General features: G+C 32.6%; 1 pseudogene across 1 annotated transcript; it reads right to left on the reverse strand.

Moving 5' to 3' along the window:
* Positions 1–540: 540 nt before the first annotated feature.
* LOC143622215 (UDP-glycosyltransferase 83A1 pseudogene) lies at positions 541–10274 on the reverse strand (annotated as a pseudogene). Its single transcript, XR_013151655.1, has 2 exons — positions 9801–10274; positions 541–1469 (listed from the first exon to the last, which is right to left on the reverse strand). The product of XR_013151655.1 is annotated as a UDP-glycosyltransferase 83A1 pseudogene (transcript).
* Between the last annotated feature and the right edge of the window lie 1406 nt (positions 10275–11680).

The raw sequence follows: 11680 nt of genomic DNA on the forward strand, positions 1-11680 counted from the left end.
TACAATATTATTAGTTTGTAAACTTATTATCTTAAAAGTCCATTTTATAATATATTTGAAAACTATAAACTATATTTATGTAGTTAAAAAGTAGGTGTGAGTAGGGGTGTGAATGAAAATGAAATTTTGGATTAGTTTTAATAAATATTTTTATTAGTTTTAATAAATTTATAGAATAAATTAAAATCTAAATAAGATATATCTATTAAAATAATTGGTTTGGGTTGGGTTAGGTTGTGAATAAAGTGAAAAGTTGGATTATGTTGGGTTGTATATATGAAATAGAAAGAAATTATTTTTTTATTAAAAATTTGGATTGAATTGGGTTGTGAATAAAGTTAATCCAAATAGTTATACCTTTTATAGAACTTGTGACTGTTTTCAACGATAGACTATACAAAAACCCAATTAAATATATAATATACATACTGAGTTATAGATCTAGAAAAGTTTACAAGCAGGAATTCAAACACGCATCAATAATTAAATCATTATTGCTATAGCATCACATAGAAAATCATATGAAAGAGTTGTTCACATTCACATAGAGTCATGCATGATTATTCGTGTTGCTGTTTTGTCTTTGTCTTTTTCATGTATCCAGTTAATAAATTTCGAAACATTAGTGTGTGAACTTCCGCCTTCTGCAACACTACTCGCTACCTTTTCTTTAATATCCAAAGCCTTAGATTTGAATGTTTTGTCACCGAGCACGAGCAGTTGCTCCACTTTACTCTTTATTTCTTCTCGTGTGATGATACCCGCTTCATCTTCCTTCAACCAAAGCCCAATTTTCCAGATGTCACAAATGTAAGTCTGATTGTAAATTTGATCACCAAAGTATAGCCAACACAAAAAAGTGAGACCATTTGTCACACCCTCTAAAGTAGAGTTCCAACCACAGTGACTCATGAAACAAGCTATAGAAGGATGAGCCAAGACTTTTTGTTGAGGCGCCCAGCTCACTATTTTTCCACGAGACGCGATTTGGTCCATATAACCGTCCGGGAAAGCAAGTGTGGTCATACCGGGTCGCACGACCCATAAGAATGGCTTGTTGGTAAGTTCAAGACCAAGTGCCAGTTCTTCAAATTGAACTTGGTTGATGGTAGTGATACTTCTAAATGCTATATAAAGGACAGAACATGGTGGTTGCTGATCAAGCCATGTTAAGCACGTGGAGTCATCTGCCCAAAAATGGGCTACCTGATCTACTAGTCGGTTGCTTGCCAAAAGAGGGCCTACTAGTAACAATTTTGGGAACAGGCAAAATGGTGCAGGCTCTAGTTCAGCAAATGAGTTGCATATAAACCACTCTGCTATGTTGGCCGATTCAACAAGTCTAGAATGAAACCGGAAATGATCTTCAATGCTGGTTGAGTCGCGAAAACTCGCCCACACGAGGTTTTCAGGTTTTATAGGCGGCATAGCTTCCGTCAACCGTATCATCTCACTGTTTTGCGGAATGCCTGCGTAAAACGGTTGTAGGGGTTACATGAGATTTTAAACAAGTGTATCTAAATAAATGAGAATTCAAAAATGTGAGCCTTCTCTTCTCTTGATCATTCCGCTACAAGATATCAATGCATAAAATAATTAAGATACAACAATAAATATATATGTGATTAATGTGGACAAGGATCTACAAATATGGTATTCTATTATACACCTGAAGCTGATTAGGCTATGCGTAGTGGATGGGCTACAAATTGGGGTGTTTTGCGCCGTGTGGCGCCCAGTCAGCAAGAGGGGGAAAATTTGTTTTTGGGGTGTAATGATGTAGGGGCTACAATAGTAATATAATAATAACACACACACATATTAATATAATAATAATAATTTTTTTCTTCTTGGGCGACATCTTCTCCTCGCCCCCGCCCCATTTCGCCCAAATATCGCCCAGGGGGCGGTGTGCTCTCCCTTTGTCGCCCTTTGTCGCCCAAACTCGCGCCCCATTATGCATAGACTTAGTGGAATTAGTGACAAACGAAAAAACTTGGTGGCTAGCGATCTTTCATTGCAGACTAGGCCAAGAAACTAGACCTAAGGTGTCGACGTAGCTGATTAGTGGAAGTAGTGAAAAACTAATTCTATGATCACCGTAGGCTCTTAAAAATATTGTTTAACAACCCTAATGGGAAGCAGTGAGTGGAGATTCCCCTGCAGAGAGCCGGATGAGGGGAGACCCTCATGTCCGGTTTGGAGGGTGGGGATATCCTGTTGATCAGTTCTACATATAAGTAATAGAAAACATAATAAATATTAAACCTATGAACCTGTTACAGCAGAGAGAGTAGTAACCGTAAAAGAGAAGGATGTGGACGACATGGCTGTCAGCTTGGTCGAGTTCCCATTTAGGATGTATAGTTAAGGATGGTGTTATGGTACTTGAGAGAAACCCGGTTTAGGAGAAAGGAGGCACACAATATTGTTATGTGTGTGTAATTAGGTTATGATGTTAATGTTTATATCTCTTTATATACACCCAAGGGGAAACCCTTTATTAGTTAGTTATAGGTAATATGGCCCATCAACAATTACCAAACTAATATATAATAAGGTATAGTTAATATTTTGATCTATTATAATATAAATGATTATAATGGCCATATATAAATATATATATATATATATATATAATTATATATTTAATCTTACATTCTCTCACTTGGTTGAGTAATCATTTATTATGAGTATTTGATAAGCCTGATCAGGAGTTAACACTCATTTTAGCTTTAAACTTAAACTGGAGCAGAGAAATACAGTCACTGAATTGAACATCTGCTCAAGACCCCCATTAATCATACTGCAGTCCTTATTTAAAACCTAAGTAGTTATGATCAAAATTTTCAAGTAAGCCATTCAGAACGTTTGATTTGTATATCAATTCGTCTATATGTCATTATGCATGCAGAACATATTAAGAGACGTACAAAATCAAAACAAATGAGGAATTTTAATATTTAATCATTCATAGTATGATATGCAGTTGCGCATAGTCATTAATAACCCATCATTATTATAAGCACTTTCATAATATTTATGGGTGAGACTTTTAGTTATCGGATCCTTAAGCATATCATGAACGTATTTGATACGAAAATTTAGATTCCTCAATTTATTCATAAATGAATAATTAGTTTCATATCGAAATTTAATGCAGCAGCTCTCGAACTGTTACTGTTAGAGAAAACATGGTCGCTGACTTTATCACAGTAATTCTTCAATATATAATTTATATGGAGTTAATAAACTTATGAGTCCACTGATAAATTTTCAACAACATTTATTGCTAATTGCGTTGTGATTAATCAACACATTTTGTCATTATAACTTAGATTGTTGTTATCAGTTCATTATGACTCCTACGTGAGATAGATTTATATGCTAACATAAGAATATATCCCGAAAATTACATATTCTTATATCTGAATATGACAAAGTTTAGAGTAATCTAACGGTTTGAATTCTCACTTCTTCTTTTAAATTATAGTCTTTCATTTCTTTTAAAGATATCTTAGTACTCTTTTAGATGCTTCACATTAATCTAGACATATCTAGTGTGTTGCAATTTTGAGTAATATCTAAACGAGTATAGACTTGAACTTATATAAGGCTTCTACTTAATGAAGCATAAGGAAATAATCTATGTGTTCCTATTATTCTTTAAAGTAGAGCAGTATTGTTTGTTACATGTGTAAGGAATATCTCTGAGATCTATAATATCAAAGTTTGTGAACAATGATTTGACTGATGTAACATATACTTGTCAGAAGAATGTCATCTATATAAGGACAAGTTTGTTTTTAGTTGCTCCCACTCATTTTAAGGTAGGTACATTAATCCACTTGGTTTTTGGTGAAAATAATTGTAAATATTTCATCACATTTTGATGTTTGCATTAACCCATATATGGATTTTATTGACTTATAGACTAAAAGTTCTTTGACCTTTATTTTATAACTTTTAGGTGGTTTTATGAACAAATAAGTATGTAATCCGATAGTTAGGGAAAGTTGTTTTAATGTTCATCTAACGTAGCTCTTAACTATTATAAGCTACTAGAACAATAATGATTCTTAAAGAAATCTTTTGTAATATAGGTAAGCAGATTCTTTGATAATTGGTTTATCCTTGAATATAACCTTTAACAATCAATCGTGCTTCTTACTGTCTTAACATTTTGTATTGGGATTTAGTTTAGTTATGAACACTCTTAGGTGATTCAACCAAATCTCAAAATGTTATCATGACTTATGGAGTCAATTATGATTTATGCTAATGGTTCAATTATAAGGGGTAGGATCATTAAACTTTCCAACATCCATTTCAAATTTAGTTAGGGAGGTTACATAATCATCAATGTTAGTAGGTTTTAAAACCTAGATGGTCTCCCGAGTTGATTATTGGGTAATTTTAAAAAGTCTTAGTTTTATGGATTAGCTCTTAGTTAGGTTGCTATCATTTTCAGGATTCTAAGTGTATAAGAGTCGGTGAAGTATGGTGTACAAGAGGTGTAACTGGAGTTATATTTGGAATAAAATTTAATGACTCTCTTCCCCCCGTCTCTTGTACTTTTAACAAGTCATTATAAGGACTTTTACTGCTCCGACTAACCTTAGAAACTTTTAGGAAATTAGCTTACTTAGGGTCAATATTTAAAGACCAATAGATTCAAATAGAGAAACAAGTTAATAATATATGTTGTTGCAGTTTCTCTTGGTGAGGATTAATTTAGTAAGAAATATGAATTTGTCCACGTTTAAGCACAATGAAACTTTTGTAAGAGTAATAGTAAATTCTAAAGAGATAAGTTTTGATGGAATAGTGTTATGATGGAGCAATGTCTTGCACAAGAGGTGTATTTGAGATAATATCAAGTTTTCACTCCCCCACCTCTTGCAAATCTTGTAAGTTATGATTGAGACACTTAAGGCTTCCACTGATCTTTAATATCTCTAGGAAAAATACAAGAGAAGTTTCAATGATGTACATGACGTGGGAATCTGTCATATATATGTTAGACTTGATTTGATTCCATTAACGTCCAGATGTCATAATAAACTTAAAGGACATATTTAGAAGAAATCGTATTGAGTATATATGAATGGATTTCTTTAAAAACCATGGACCATAGAAGTCAGATTAGATACAATTAAATAGCTTTTTAAATGATAAAAGAAATTATGTCTGAATATTCCGTTTTGAATAAGTTCCACGAATGTTAGTAAAATATAACTTATGGTGGACCCATACTTATTCCTTAAGCCATGTAATGTTTAGGGCATCAACACATGATTAAAATCACTAAGAATGAGATTAGATGAAATTCACCCTCATCAACCATGTCATGATTTCTCATGAAATTTGGTTTTAATTGATGAATTTTATAAGTCTCATTTTTCTTTTGTTAAATTCTTATTTGCATGATAACAAAAGTTGTGAAAGTATGTAGTATCATCTAATTCTATTTAATAAATGTTTCAATCTAGATATTGATAATAGATAATATGAGAGTTTAAGGTAAGAGTGACTTTATGTTGGCTATGCAAACCTCAAAACTGTCATAATGTAGCTTAAGTATTGATGCTAAATTATGATTAATCTCCAGAATATTTAAGGTATCATAAAACATAATTAGAAGACAGTTTTTCATGGTTATAATAGCCTTAACATTTAAATTTTGTCACCAACACTCATGTTAGTTATTTGTTAATATCAGTAAAGAAACTTATAGAACTAGACTCAACCTATCATGTTTATTGGAATATTAGGATTAGGAGACTTAAATATCATTAATATACGGCTACTGTTTTAGCCAGGTGTTCTTTTGAGTTATGGATAGCCTTGTTACTTATGCTTAATATAATGACATATTTTTACAACGAGACTTCTCCTTAGAGAGCTTAAAGCTGGAAGTAATACTTGTGTTTTATCTATGAACCTTAGAATTATCCTCTTTAAGGTTTTAATGGTGGTGAGCTGAATAACATCTTATGTTCCACTGCCATATTCTTTTCTTTTACATGTGTTGCTAATCAACATACTCGTTTTCCTTTTGTACTTATGAGTGTTATAGTTGATACTTAAGGCAACAAATTGTAATAATAGAAACTTATAGTATGTAATGCATTAGAAAAGTGTACTTATTTTCATGTGTGAGCCCTTAACTTTATGGGTCATGGTATTGTACATTATGATGTATTCAGTAATATCAACTTTTAAGGAGTGCATGAATCTTAGGAGTTATTTTGATTAGTCTTAAGAAAAAATAAATCTAGAATAACTCTAGTGATAGAATTTATTTATATAAGTTCTTGATTATCATTATCATAAGAGACATTATAATTGACTCATTCTATTTGTTATGCTCCAGTTTTCAATGGAATGATTGTTATTTTAAAGAGCAGTATGATAGTTATATCATGTCTTAAGGGATAGCTAAAACTGAGAAGAGCTAAATATTATTGAAACTCTTTATGATGTAAAACTTATATTATGTTTTAATATTATAGTGGATGATTTAGATAAGATAGTTATTTATAGAAGAAATTTATAGCGAGTAATGTTATGGGATATTAAAGTAAGATAGATTAAAGTTTATGATCATTAGATTAATGAAGGATCATTAATGTGAGGATCATTATATTTTATTGAAGATGTGATATGTCTATTATTAACATCAAACTAATAGACAATAATTAAAATTTGGGCAGAAGTGATACATCAAAAAATTAATTCAAGTTAAGCCTTTTTGTGTTTGTAAATTTTTTTTATAACATTTAAGTGTTTACAAAACATTTAATTAGTTAATAGTAAAAGAATGTTTAGGGGTAAGGATTTTTAAGTTTCAGGTAAAAGCTTATTTTTCGAAAATTTTAGGTTCCCGTGAATCGTCAGTTTCCGGCTTTTAGCGGGTTTTCGGTATTTGGGTGTTCACATGATTTTATGGAGTTTTCGGGAAAATGTTGATTCCAGTATTAGTGAATTTTCGGGTTTATGGGTTATGACCCAAGCCCATAAACTCTTAGAACCCATAATCTGTTTAAAGCCCATAATAAATGATTTTTTTTTAAATAACCCGTAAATTGTTTTAATCCCATAACTCATGTTATTTATTAACTAAATAAATAATGATAAGATTTGGTTCAAATTTTTTAGTGATTTATAATTATATATGTTTCCTATTTTAAGGGGATTCAAATCTTTTAAGAAAATAATAAAACTTCTAAGTTATCCAAGATTTGAAAAAATATTTCCCTAAATAATCATTAACAAAATTTAATCTAGATTTTGAACCAACATATGTATAATTTTCGATAATAATGATGAACACGAAGAACATCATCGAAAATTTTAACAATTAAACATACAAACACCTGGAATCGAAATCTTTAAACATGAATTTAACAGATTTCGAAAATATTAGGGTTTACTAAATATGAATTTTAGGAATTTTAAACAGTTTCATATATTGTTTTAGTAATAGAACATGATAAATAAACCGAAAAAATAGGGTTTATCAAGTTTTAGTACAAGTCTTCTGATTCAATTCCAGATTTAGGGAAAACATGAAGAACTGATTAATCAACATCACTCTGATGCCACATGTTGATCAGTTTTCATATAAGTAATAGAAAACATAATAAATATTAAACCTATAAACCTGTTATAGCAGAGAGAGTAGTAACCGTAACAGAGAATGATGTGGACGACATGGTTGTTAGCTTGGTCGAGTTCCCCTTTAGGATGCATAGTTAAGGATGGTGTTATGGTTCTTGAGAGAAACCCGGTTTAGGAGAGAGGGGGCACGTAATATTGTTATGTGTGTGTAATTAGGTTATAATGTTAATGTTTATATCTCTTTATATACCCCCAAGGGAAACCTTTTATTAGTTAGTTATAGGTAATATGGCCCATCAACAATTACCAAACTAATATATAATAAGGTATAGTTAATATTTTGATCTATTATAATATAAATGATTATAATGGCCATATATAAATATATATATATAGGTATTGGATCATTTCAGAAGTTTTTTTACAGCGAGAAGTGCGAGAAGTGAAGGTGTAACTTCATTAATCCCTAATTTCGCTCCCTTTCTTATATGTAGGTGCGTTGTGTAGGTGCATATGTATGTGTGTAGGTCCGTATGTTTGTATATGTGTACGTATATTTGTATATGTGTATATATGCTTGTATGTGTGTAGGTACATAGTTTTGAATGTGGCTCGGTACATTTATAAGTTTGTAGGTGGGTTTGAATGTGTAATTAAGACATAAATACAACCAACCTACATATATAGTCGGTTTGAATGGGTTTGGTTGAGCGGAGGATGTGGTTTGGCAGGTGGCATAGAGGGTGCTTCAAGGGCAGTGGGTTGGGTCGAGGAGCCAGTTCAAGGGAGTTTGTGGAGTAGTGCACTAGGCCGAGTTTCAGAACTTATGTTCAAGTCTGACCACTCTTAAAAGATGTTGGCAAAGGCATTCCGGGATTGATTTGTAGTAGAAATGGTTGAAGGATTGTGTGAAGCAATTTTGTAAAAGTAGGTCTACAAGGCCGAGCACTCCCCGGGTACTCGCTACAAGGTCGAGGAGAGTTTCTTTAACTCCGTCTGGTTGCTAATAATCAATTAAAGTTGGTCAACCTTAGCAGAATCATATATAGTCGGTCAACTTTGGCCGATTTTGATTTAAATAAATAAAACATAATTCATATTTATGTGATATTAAAGAAATAAAATCATTTTTTCAATTAATAATTAGCAATTTTTAGAATAATTTAATATTTAAAAATGAATTTCTCTTATTTATATTGATATTTAATTATTTTGTTATAAATATTAGTAAAGTTATAGTATTTGACATATATATAATCTTCAAAAAATTATTTGCTTTATATTTACCATTTCCGAGTACTCCTCGGGTAACTCGAGTACACCCAACTTTCCAGTCAGCTGTCTAGGGTCAGCTTAGCGACTTTTGCAACATTGGTGTGAGGTAGATCATTGTTGGTGTAAAAAAGAAAAGTAAGGTTTGGGTGATGATAAATAAGATGACGAACTAGTGAAAAGTTAAATTCTAATAAAAAAGGTTAGAATAATATTTGACTAGGAGTTGGGCACTCCAACTCAGTAAGACTCTGGTTTACCTGGACATTTGACATTTGTATATCAAATTTCTAGCCCGTCAGATATCGGATCCAAACATCACTTCATATCTGATCCCAAACATCACATATTTGACTCCAATATAAAAGATTATGGTGTCGATACCGAAGATTCGGTGATGGGATGAGCAAAACAGGTACCGAGTCTGTAACAAGTTTTGAGTTTTCGGTACGGTACCGGCATTTTCTTAATTTTGGCTTCAATATCAGTAATCTACATGACATTTTGGTACCGGTATGGTAACATGAGTTTGGGAAAATCGGTATCGGTATTTTCGGTAACTGTATCATTCAGTATCGGTAACGCACGTGTACCGAAGCCAACATTTTGGTAACGGTACCAAGAATATGGGAAAATTAGTATTGGTATTTTTGGTAAAGGTATCGACACCGGTACCCGCTTATCCCTATAGAAAAAGAGAGCGGAAAACCTTCAGAAACAAACACCACGGATCTACAAAAGCAGGATCGCAGGCAAGGACAACACGGGCGGTTATAGAGACTTATCACAGTCGGAAAGCCTCTTGTGACTTTCATGAAAGCTTGTCTCCATGGTAGTTTGAAAAAAATGCCTAGAAACCCAAAAAATTTGCACAGATTATTGTCATGTAGAATTATAAATCTAACCCTGCTTGTTTATTGAGCCATCGTCAATCAAGTTTGGAATGCTCATCATGTTGGCTAGTGTAGCAGTGGAAGCAGGACAGAAGGCAGCTCTTCCAATTTCCATCTTCTTTGCGACTTGTAGAGCCCATGCCGTCCAAAAATCAGCAATAAGACACGTAACCTTGTTCTCATCTTGTTCGTTAATCGTCTTGATAAGTTGTTCCAACTTGCTAGGCATCGGCTGTTCCATCGAATACAATAACTTACCTAATTCATTTCTATCTTCAGATGGTTCTAACCCATCAGGGATGGAAACCATCTGCAGCTCACCCTCACAACCATCTTTCTCTAATCAATTCTTCTTTACGAGCTTGTCAATCGCCTCGGTGTTTATGACTGTAACTTTCACGACTTGTTCAACCAGTCGTTGAGCAAGTTCGGTTGTAGGAGTTACATGGCCTTGTCCAGGAGCGACTAGGATAACAACATGCGGTTTTACCATGATTTTATTAGCGAGCTTTAAGAATTTTAGGTGCTTGCTATACTTGATTGTTATCAGACTTTTATAAACACAATTGATTGTTATGGGTCGGGTTGTTTTCTAACATTTATTTTCCATGTGGTTATTTTTTTATTGAAGCATCAATAAATCCTGTACCGTTTGTTGCTGTGATGGTGACGGTGATGGTGATGGTGATGGTGATGGTGATATGCACCCACACGTTTTGAATTTCTGATAACATTTGACAAAAATTTTTTTGGATGATTATATTTAAAGAAAATTCCTAAAATATTGACTAAGCTCGGTTTTAAGTAAATTTTATACTAACACGTAAATAAAAATAAGCATGTCTCAATAATATATTTTGGAACTTTTTATATTAAAAATTTTTATTATTAGAAAAAAGTTAAGTAAAATTAATTATAATAATATTATAATATTAAAGAAAATAAAACAATTAAGAGGCCCAACATGTGAAAGATGCATTGGAGGCTAATAGGTTGTGAAAGACGCTTTGGTAGCCAAATATGTCGTGAAAGATGCGTTGAGGCCAAATATGTCGTGAAAGAAGCGTAGAGACCAAACATGCCATCAAAGACATGATTTTAGGGAATATTTCTGAAAACTTTTATTTATAGGGACAAAAATGAATTCTCTCTGTATTAAAAAATATTTTGGAAACTTTCCCTTATATTTTTATAATACGTTTACATGGTAACACATGTGAATATGTGCTACCAAATGCCAATAATACTCATATTATTATTGAAAAACGGATGATTTATTCATAATTTTTCGAGCCCAAACTTTAGCCACAAGCTTAAAAGCTTACAATTAATTTTTTTATTCAATATAAATAACAAAGTAACAAGGAATCCTAAGCTCCAATTTATATAAAACTATTGGGTTCATCCGCCGCACTGTGACGGATTGCATAAGAAGCTTTTAAGTGTCTTAGACATTATTATCTTAGATAATGCCCACATGCTTATGTGGTTTGCATAATTAACATATTTGCAGTTTACTTACCCAGATAATGTAAGCTAATACCCAGGTTGCCCTTTTTGTTCTTTTGAGCTCCATATAGTATATGCATGGCCTTTTAGCAAAATATTGTGACTTTCGTCCTTCTTAGACGTTAGTCTTATCAAAATTATAGCCTAATTATTTTTTTATAGACATAACTAGTATTGACACTAATGTTAATTAAGCGCCTCCTGCCCTATAACCTCACAGATATTATAAGGGTCTGGTCCCCAACGTCACAGATATTATTAGGGTCTGGTCCCTACCATCATAGATATTATAAGGGTCTGGTCCCTATCCTCACAGATATTATCAGGGTCTGGTCCCTATCCTCACATATATTATTAGGGTCTGGTCCCTTTGTATCGTGCTA

This window comes from Bidens hawaiensis, unplaced genomic scaffold (assembly GCF_021521415.1).
Source record: "Bidens hawaiensis isolate Kalapana, Puna unplaced genomic scaffold, B.hawaiensis_p1.1 tig00003108_1, whole genome shotgun sequence".
NCBI classification, from domain to species: Eukaryota; Viridiplantae; Streptophyta; class Magnoliopsida; order Asterales; family Asteraceae; genus Bidens; species Bidens hawaiensis.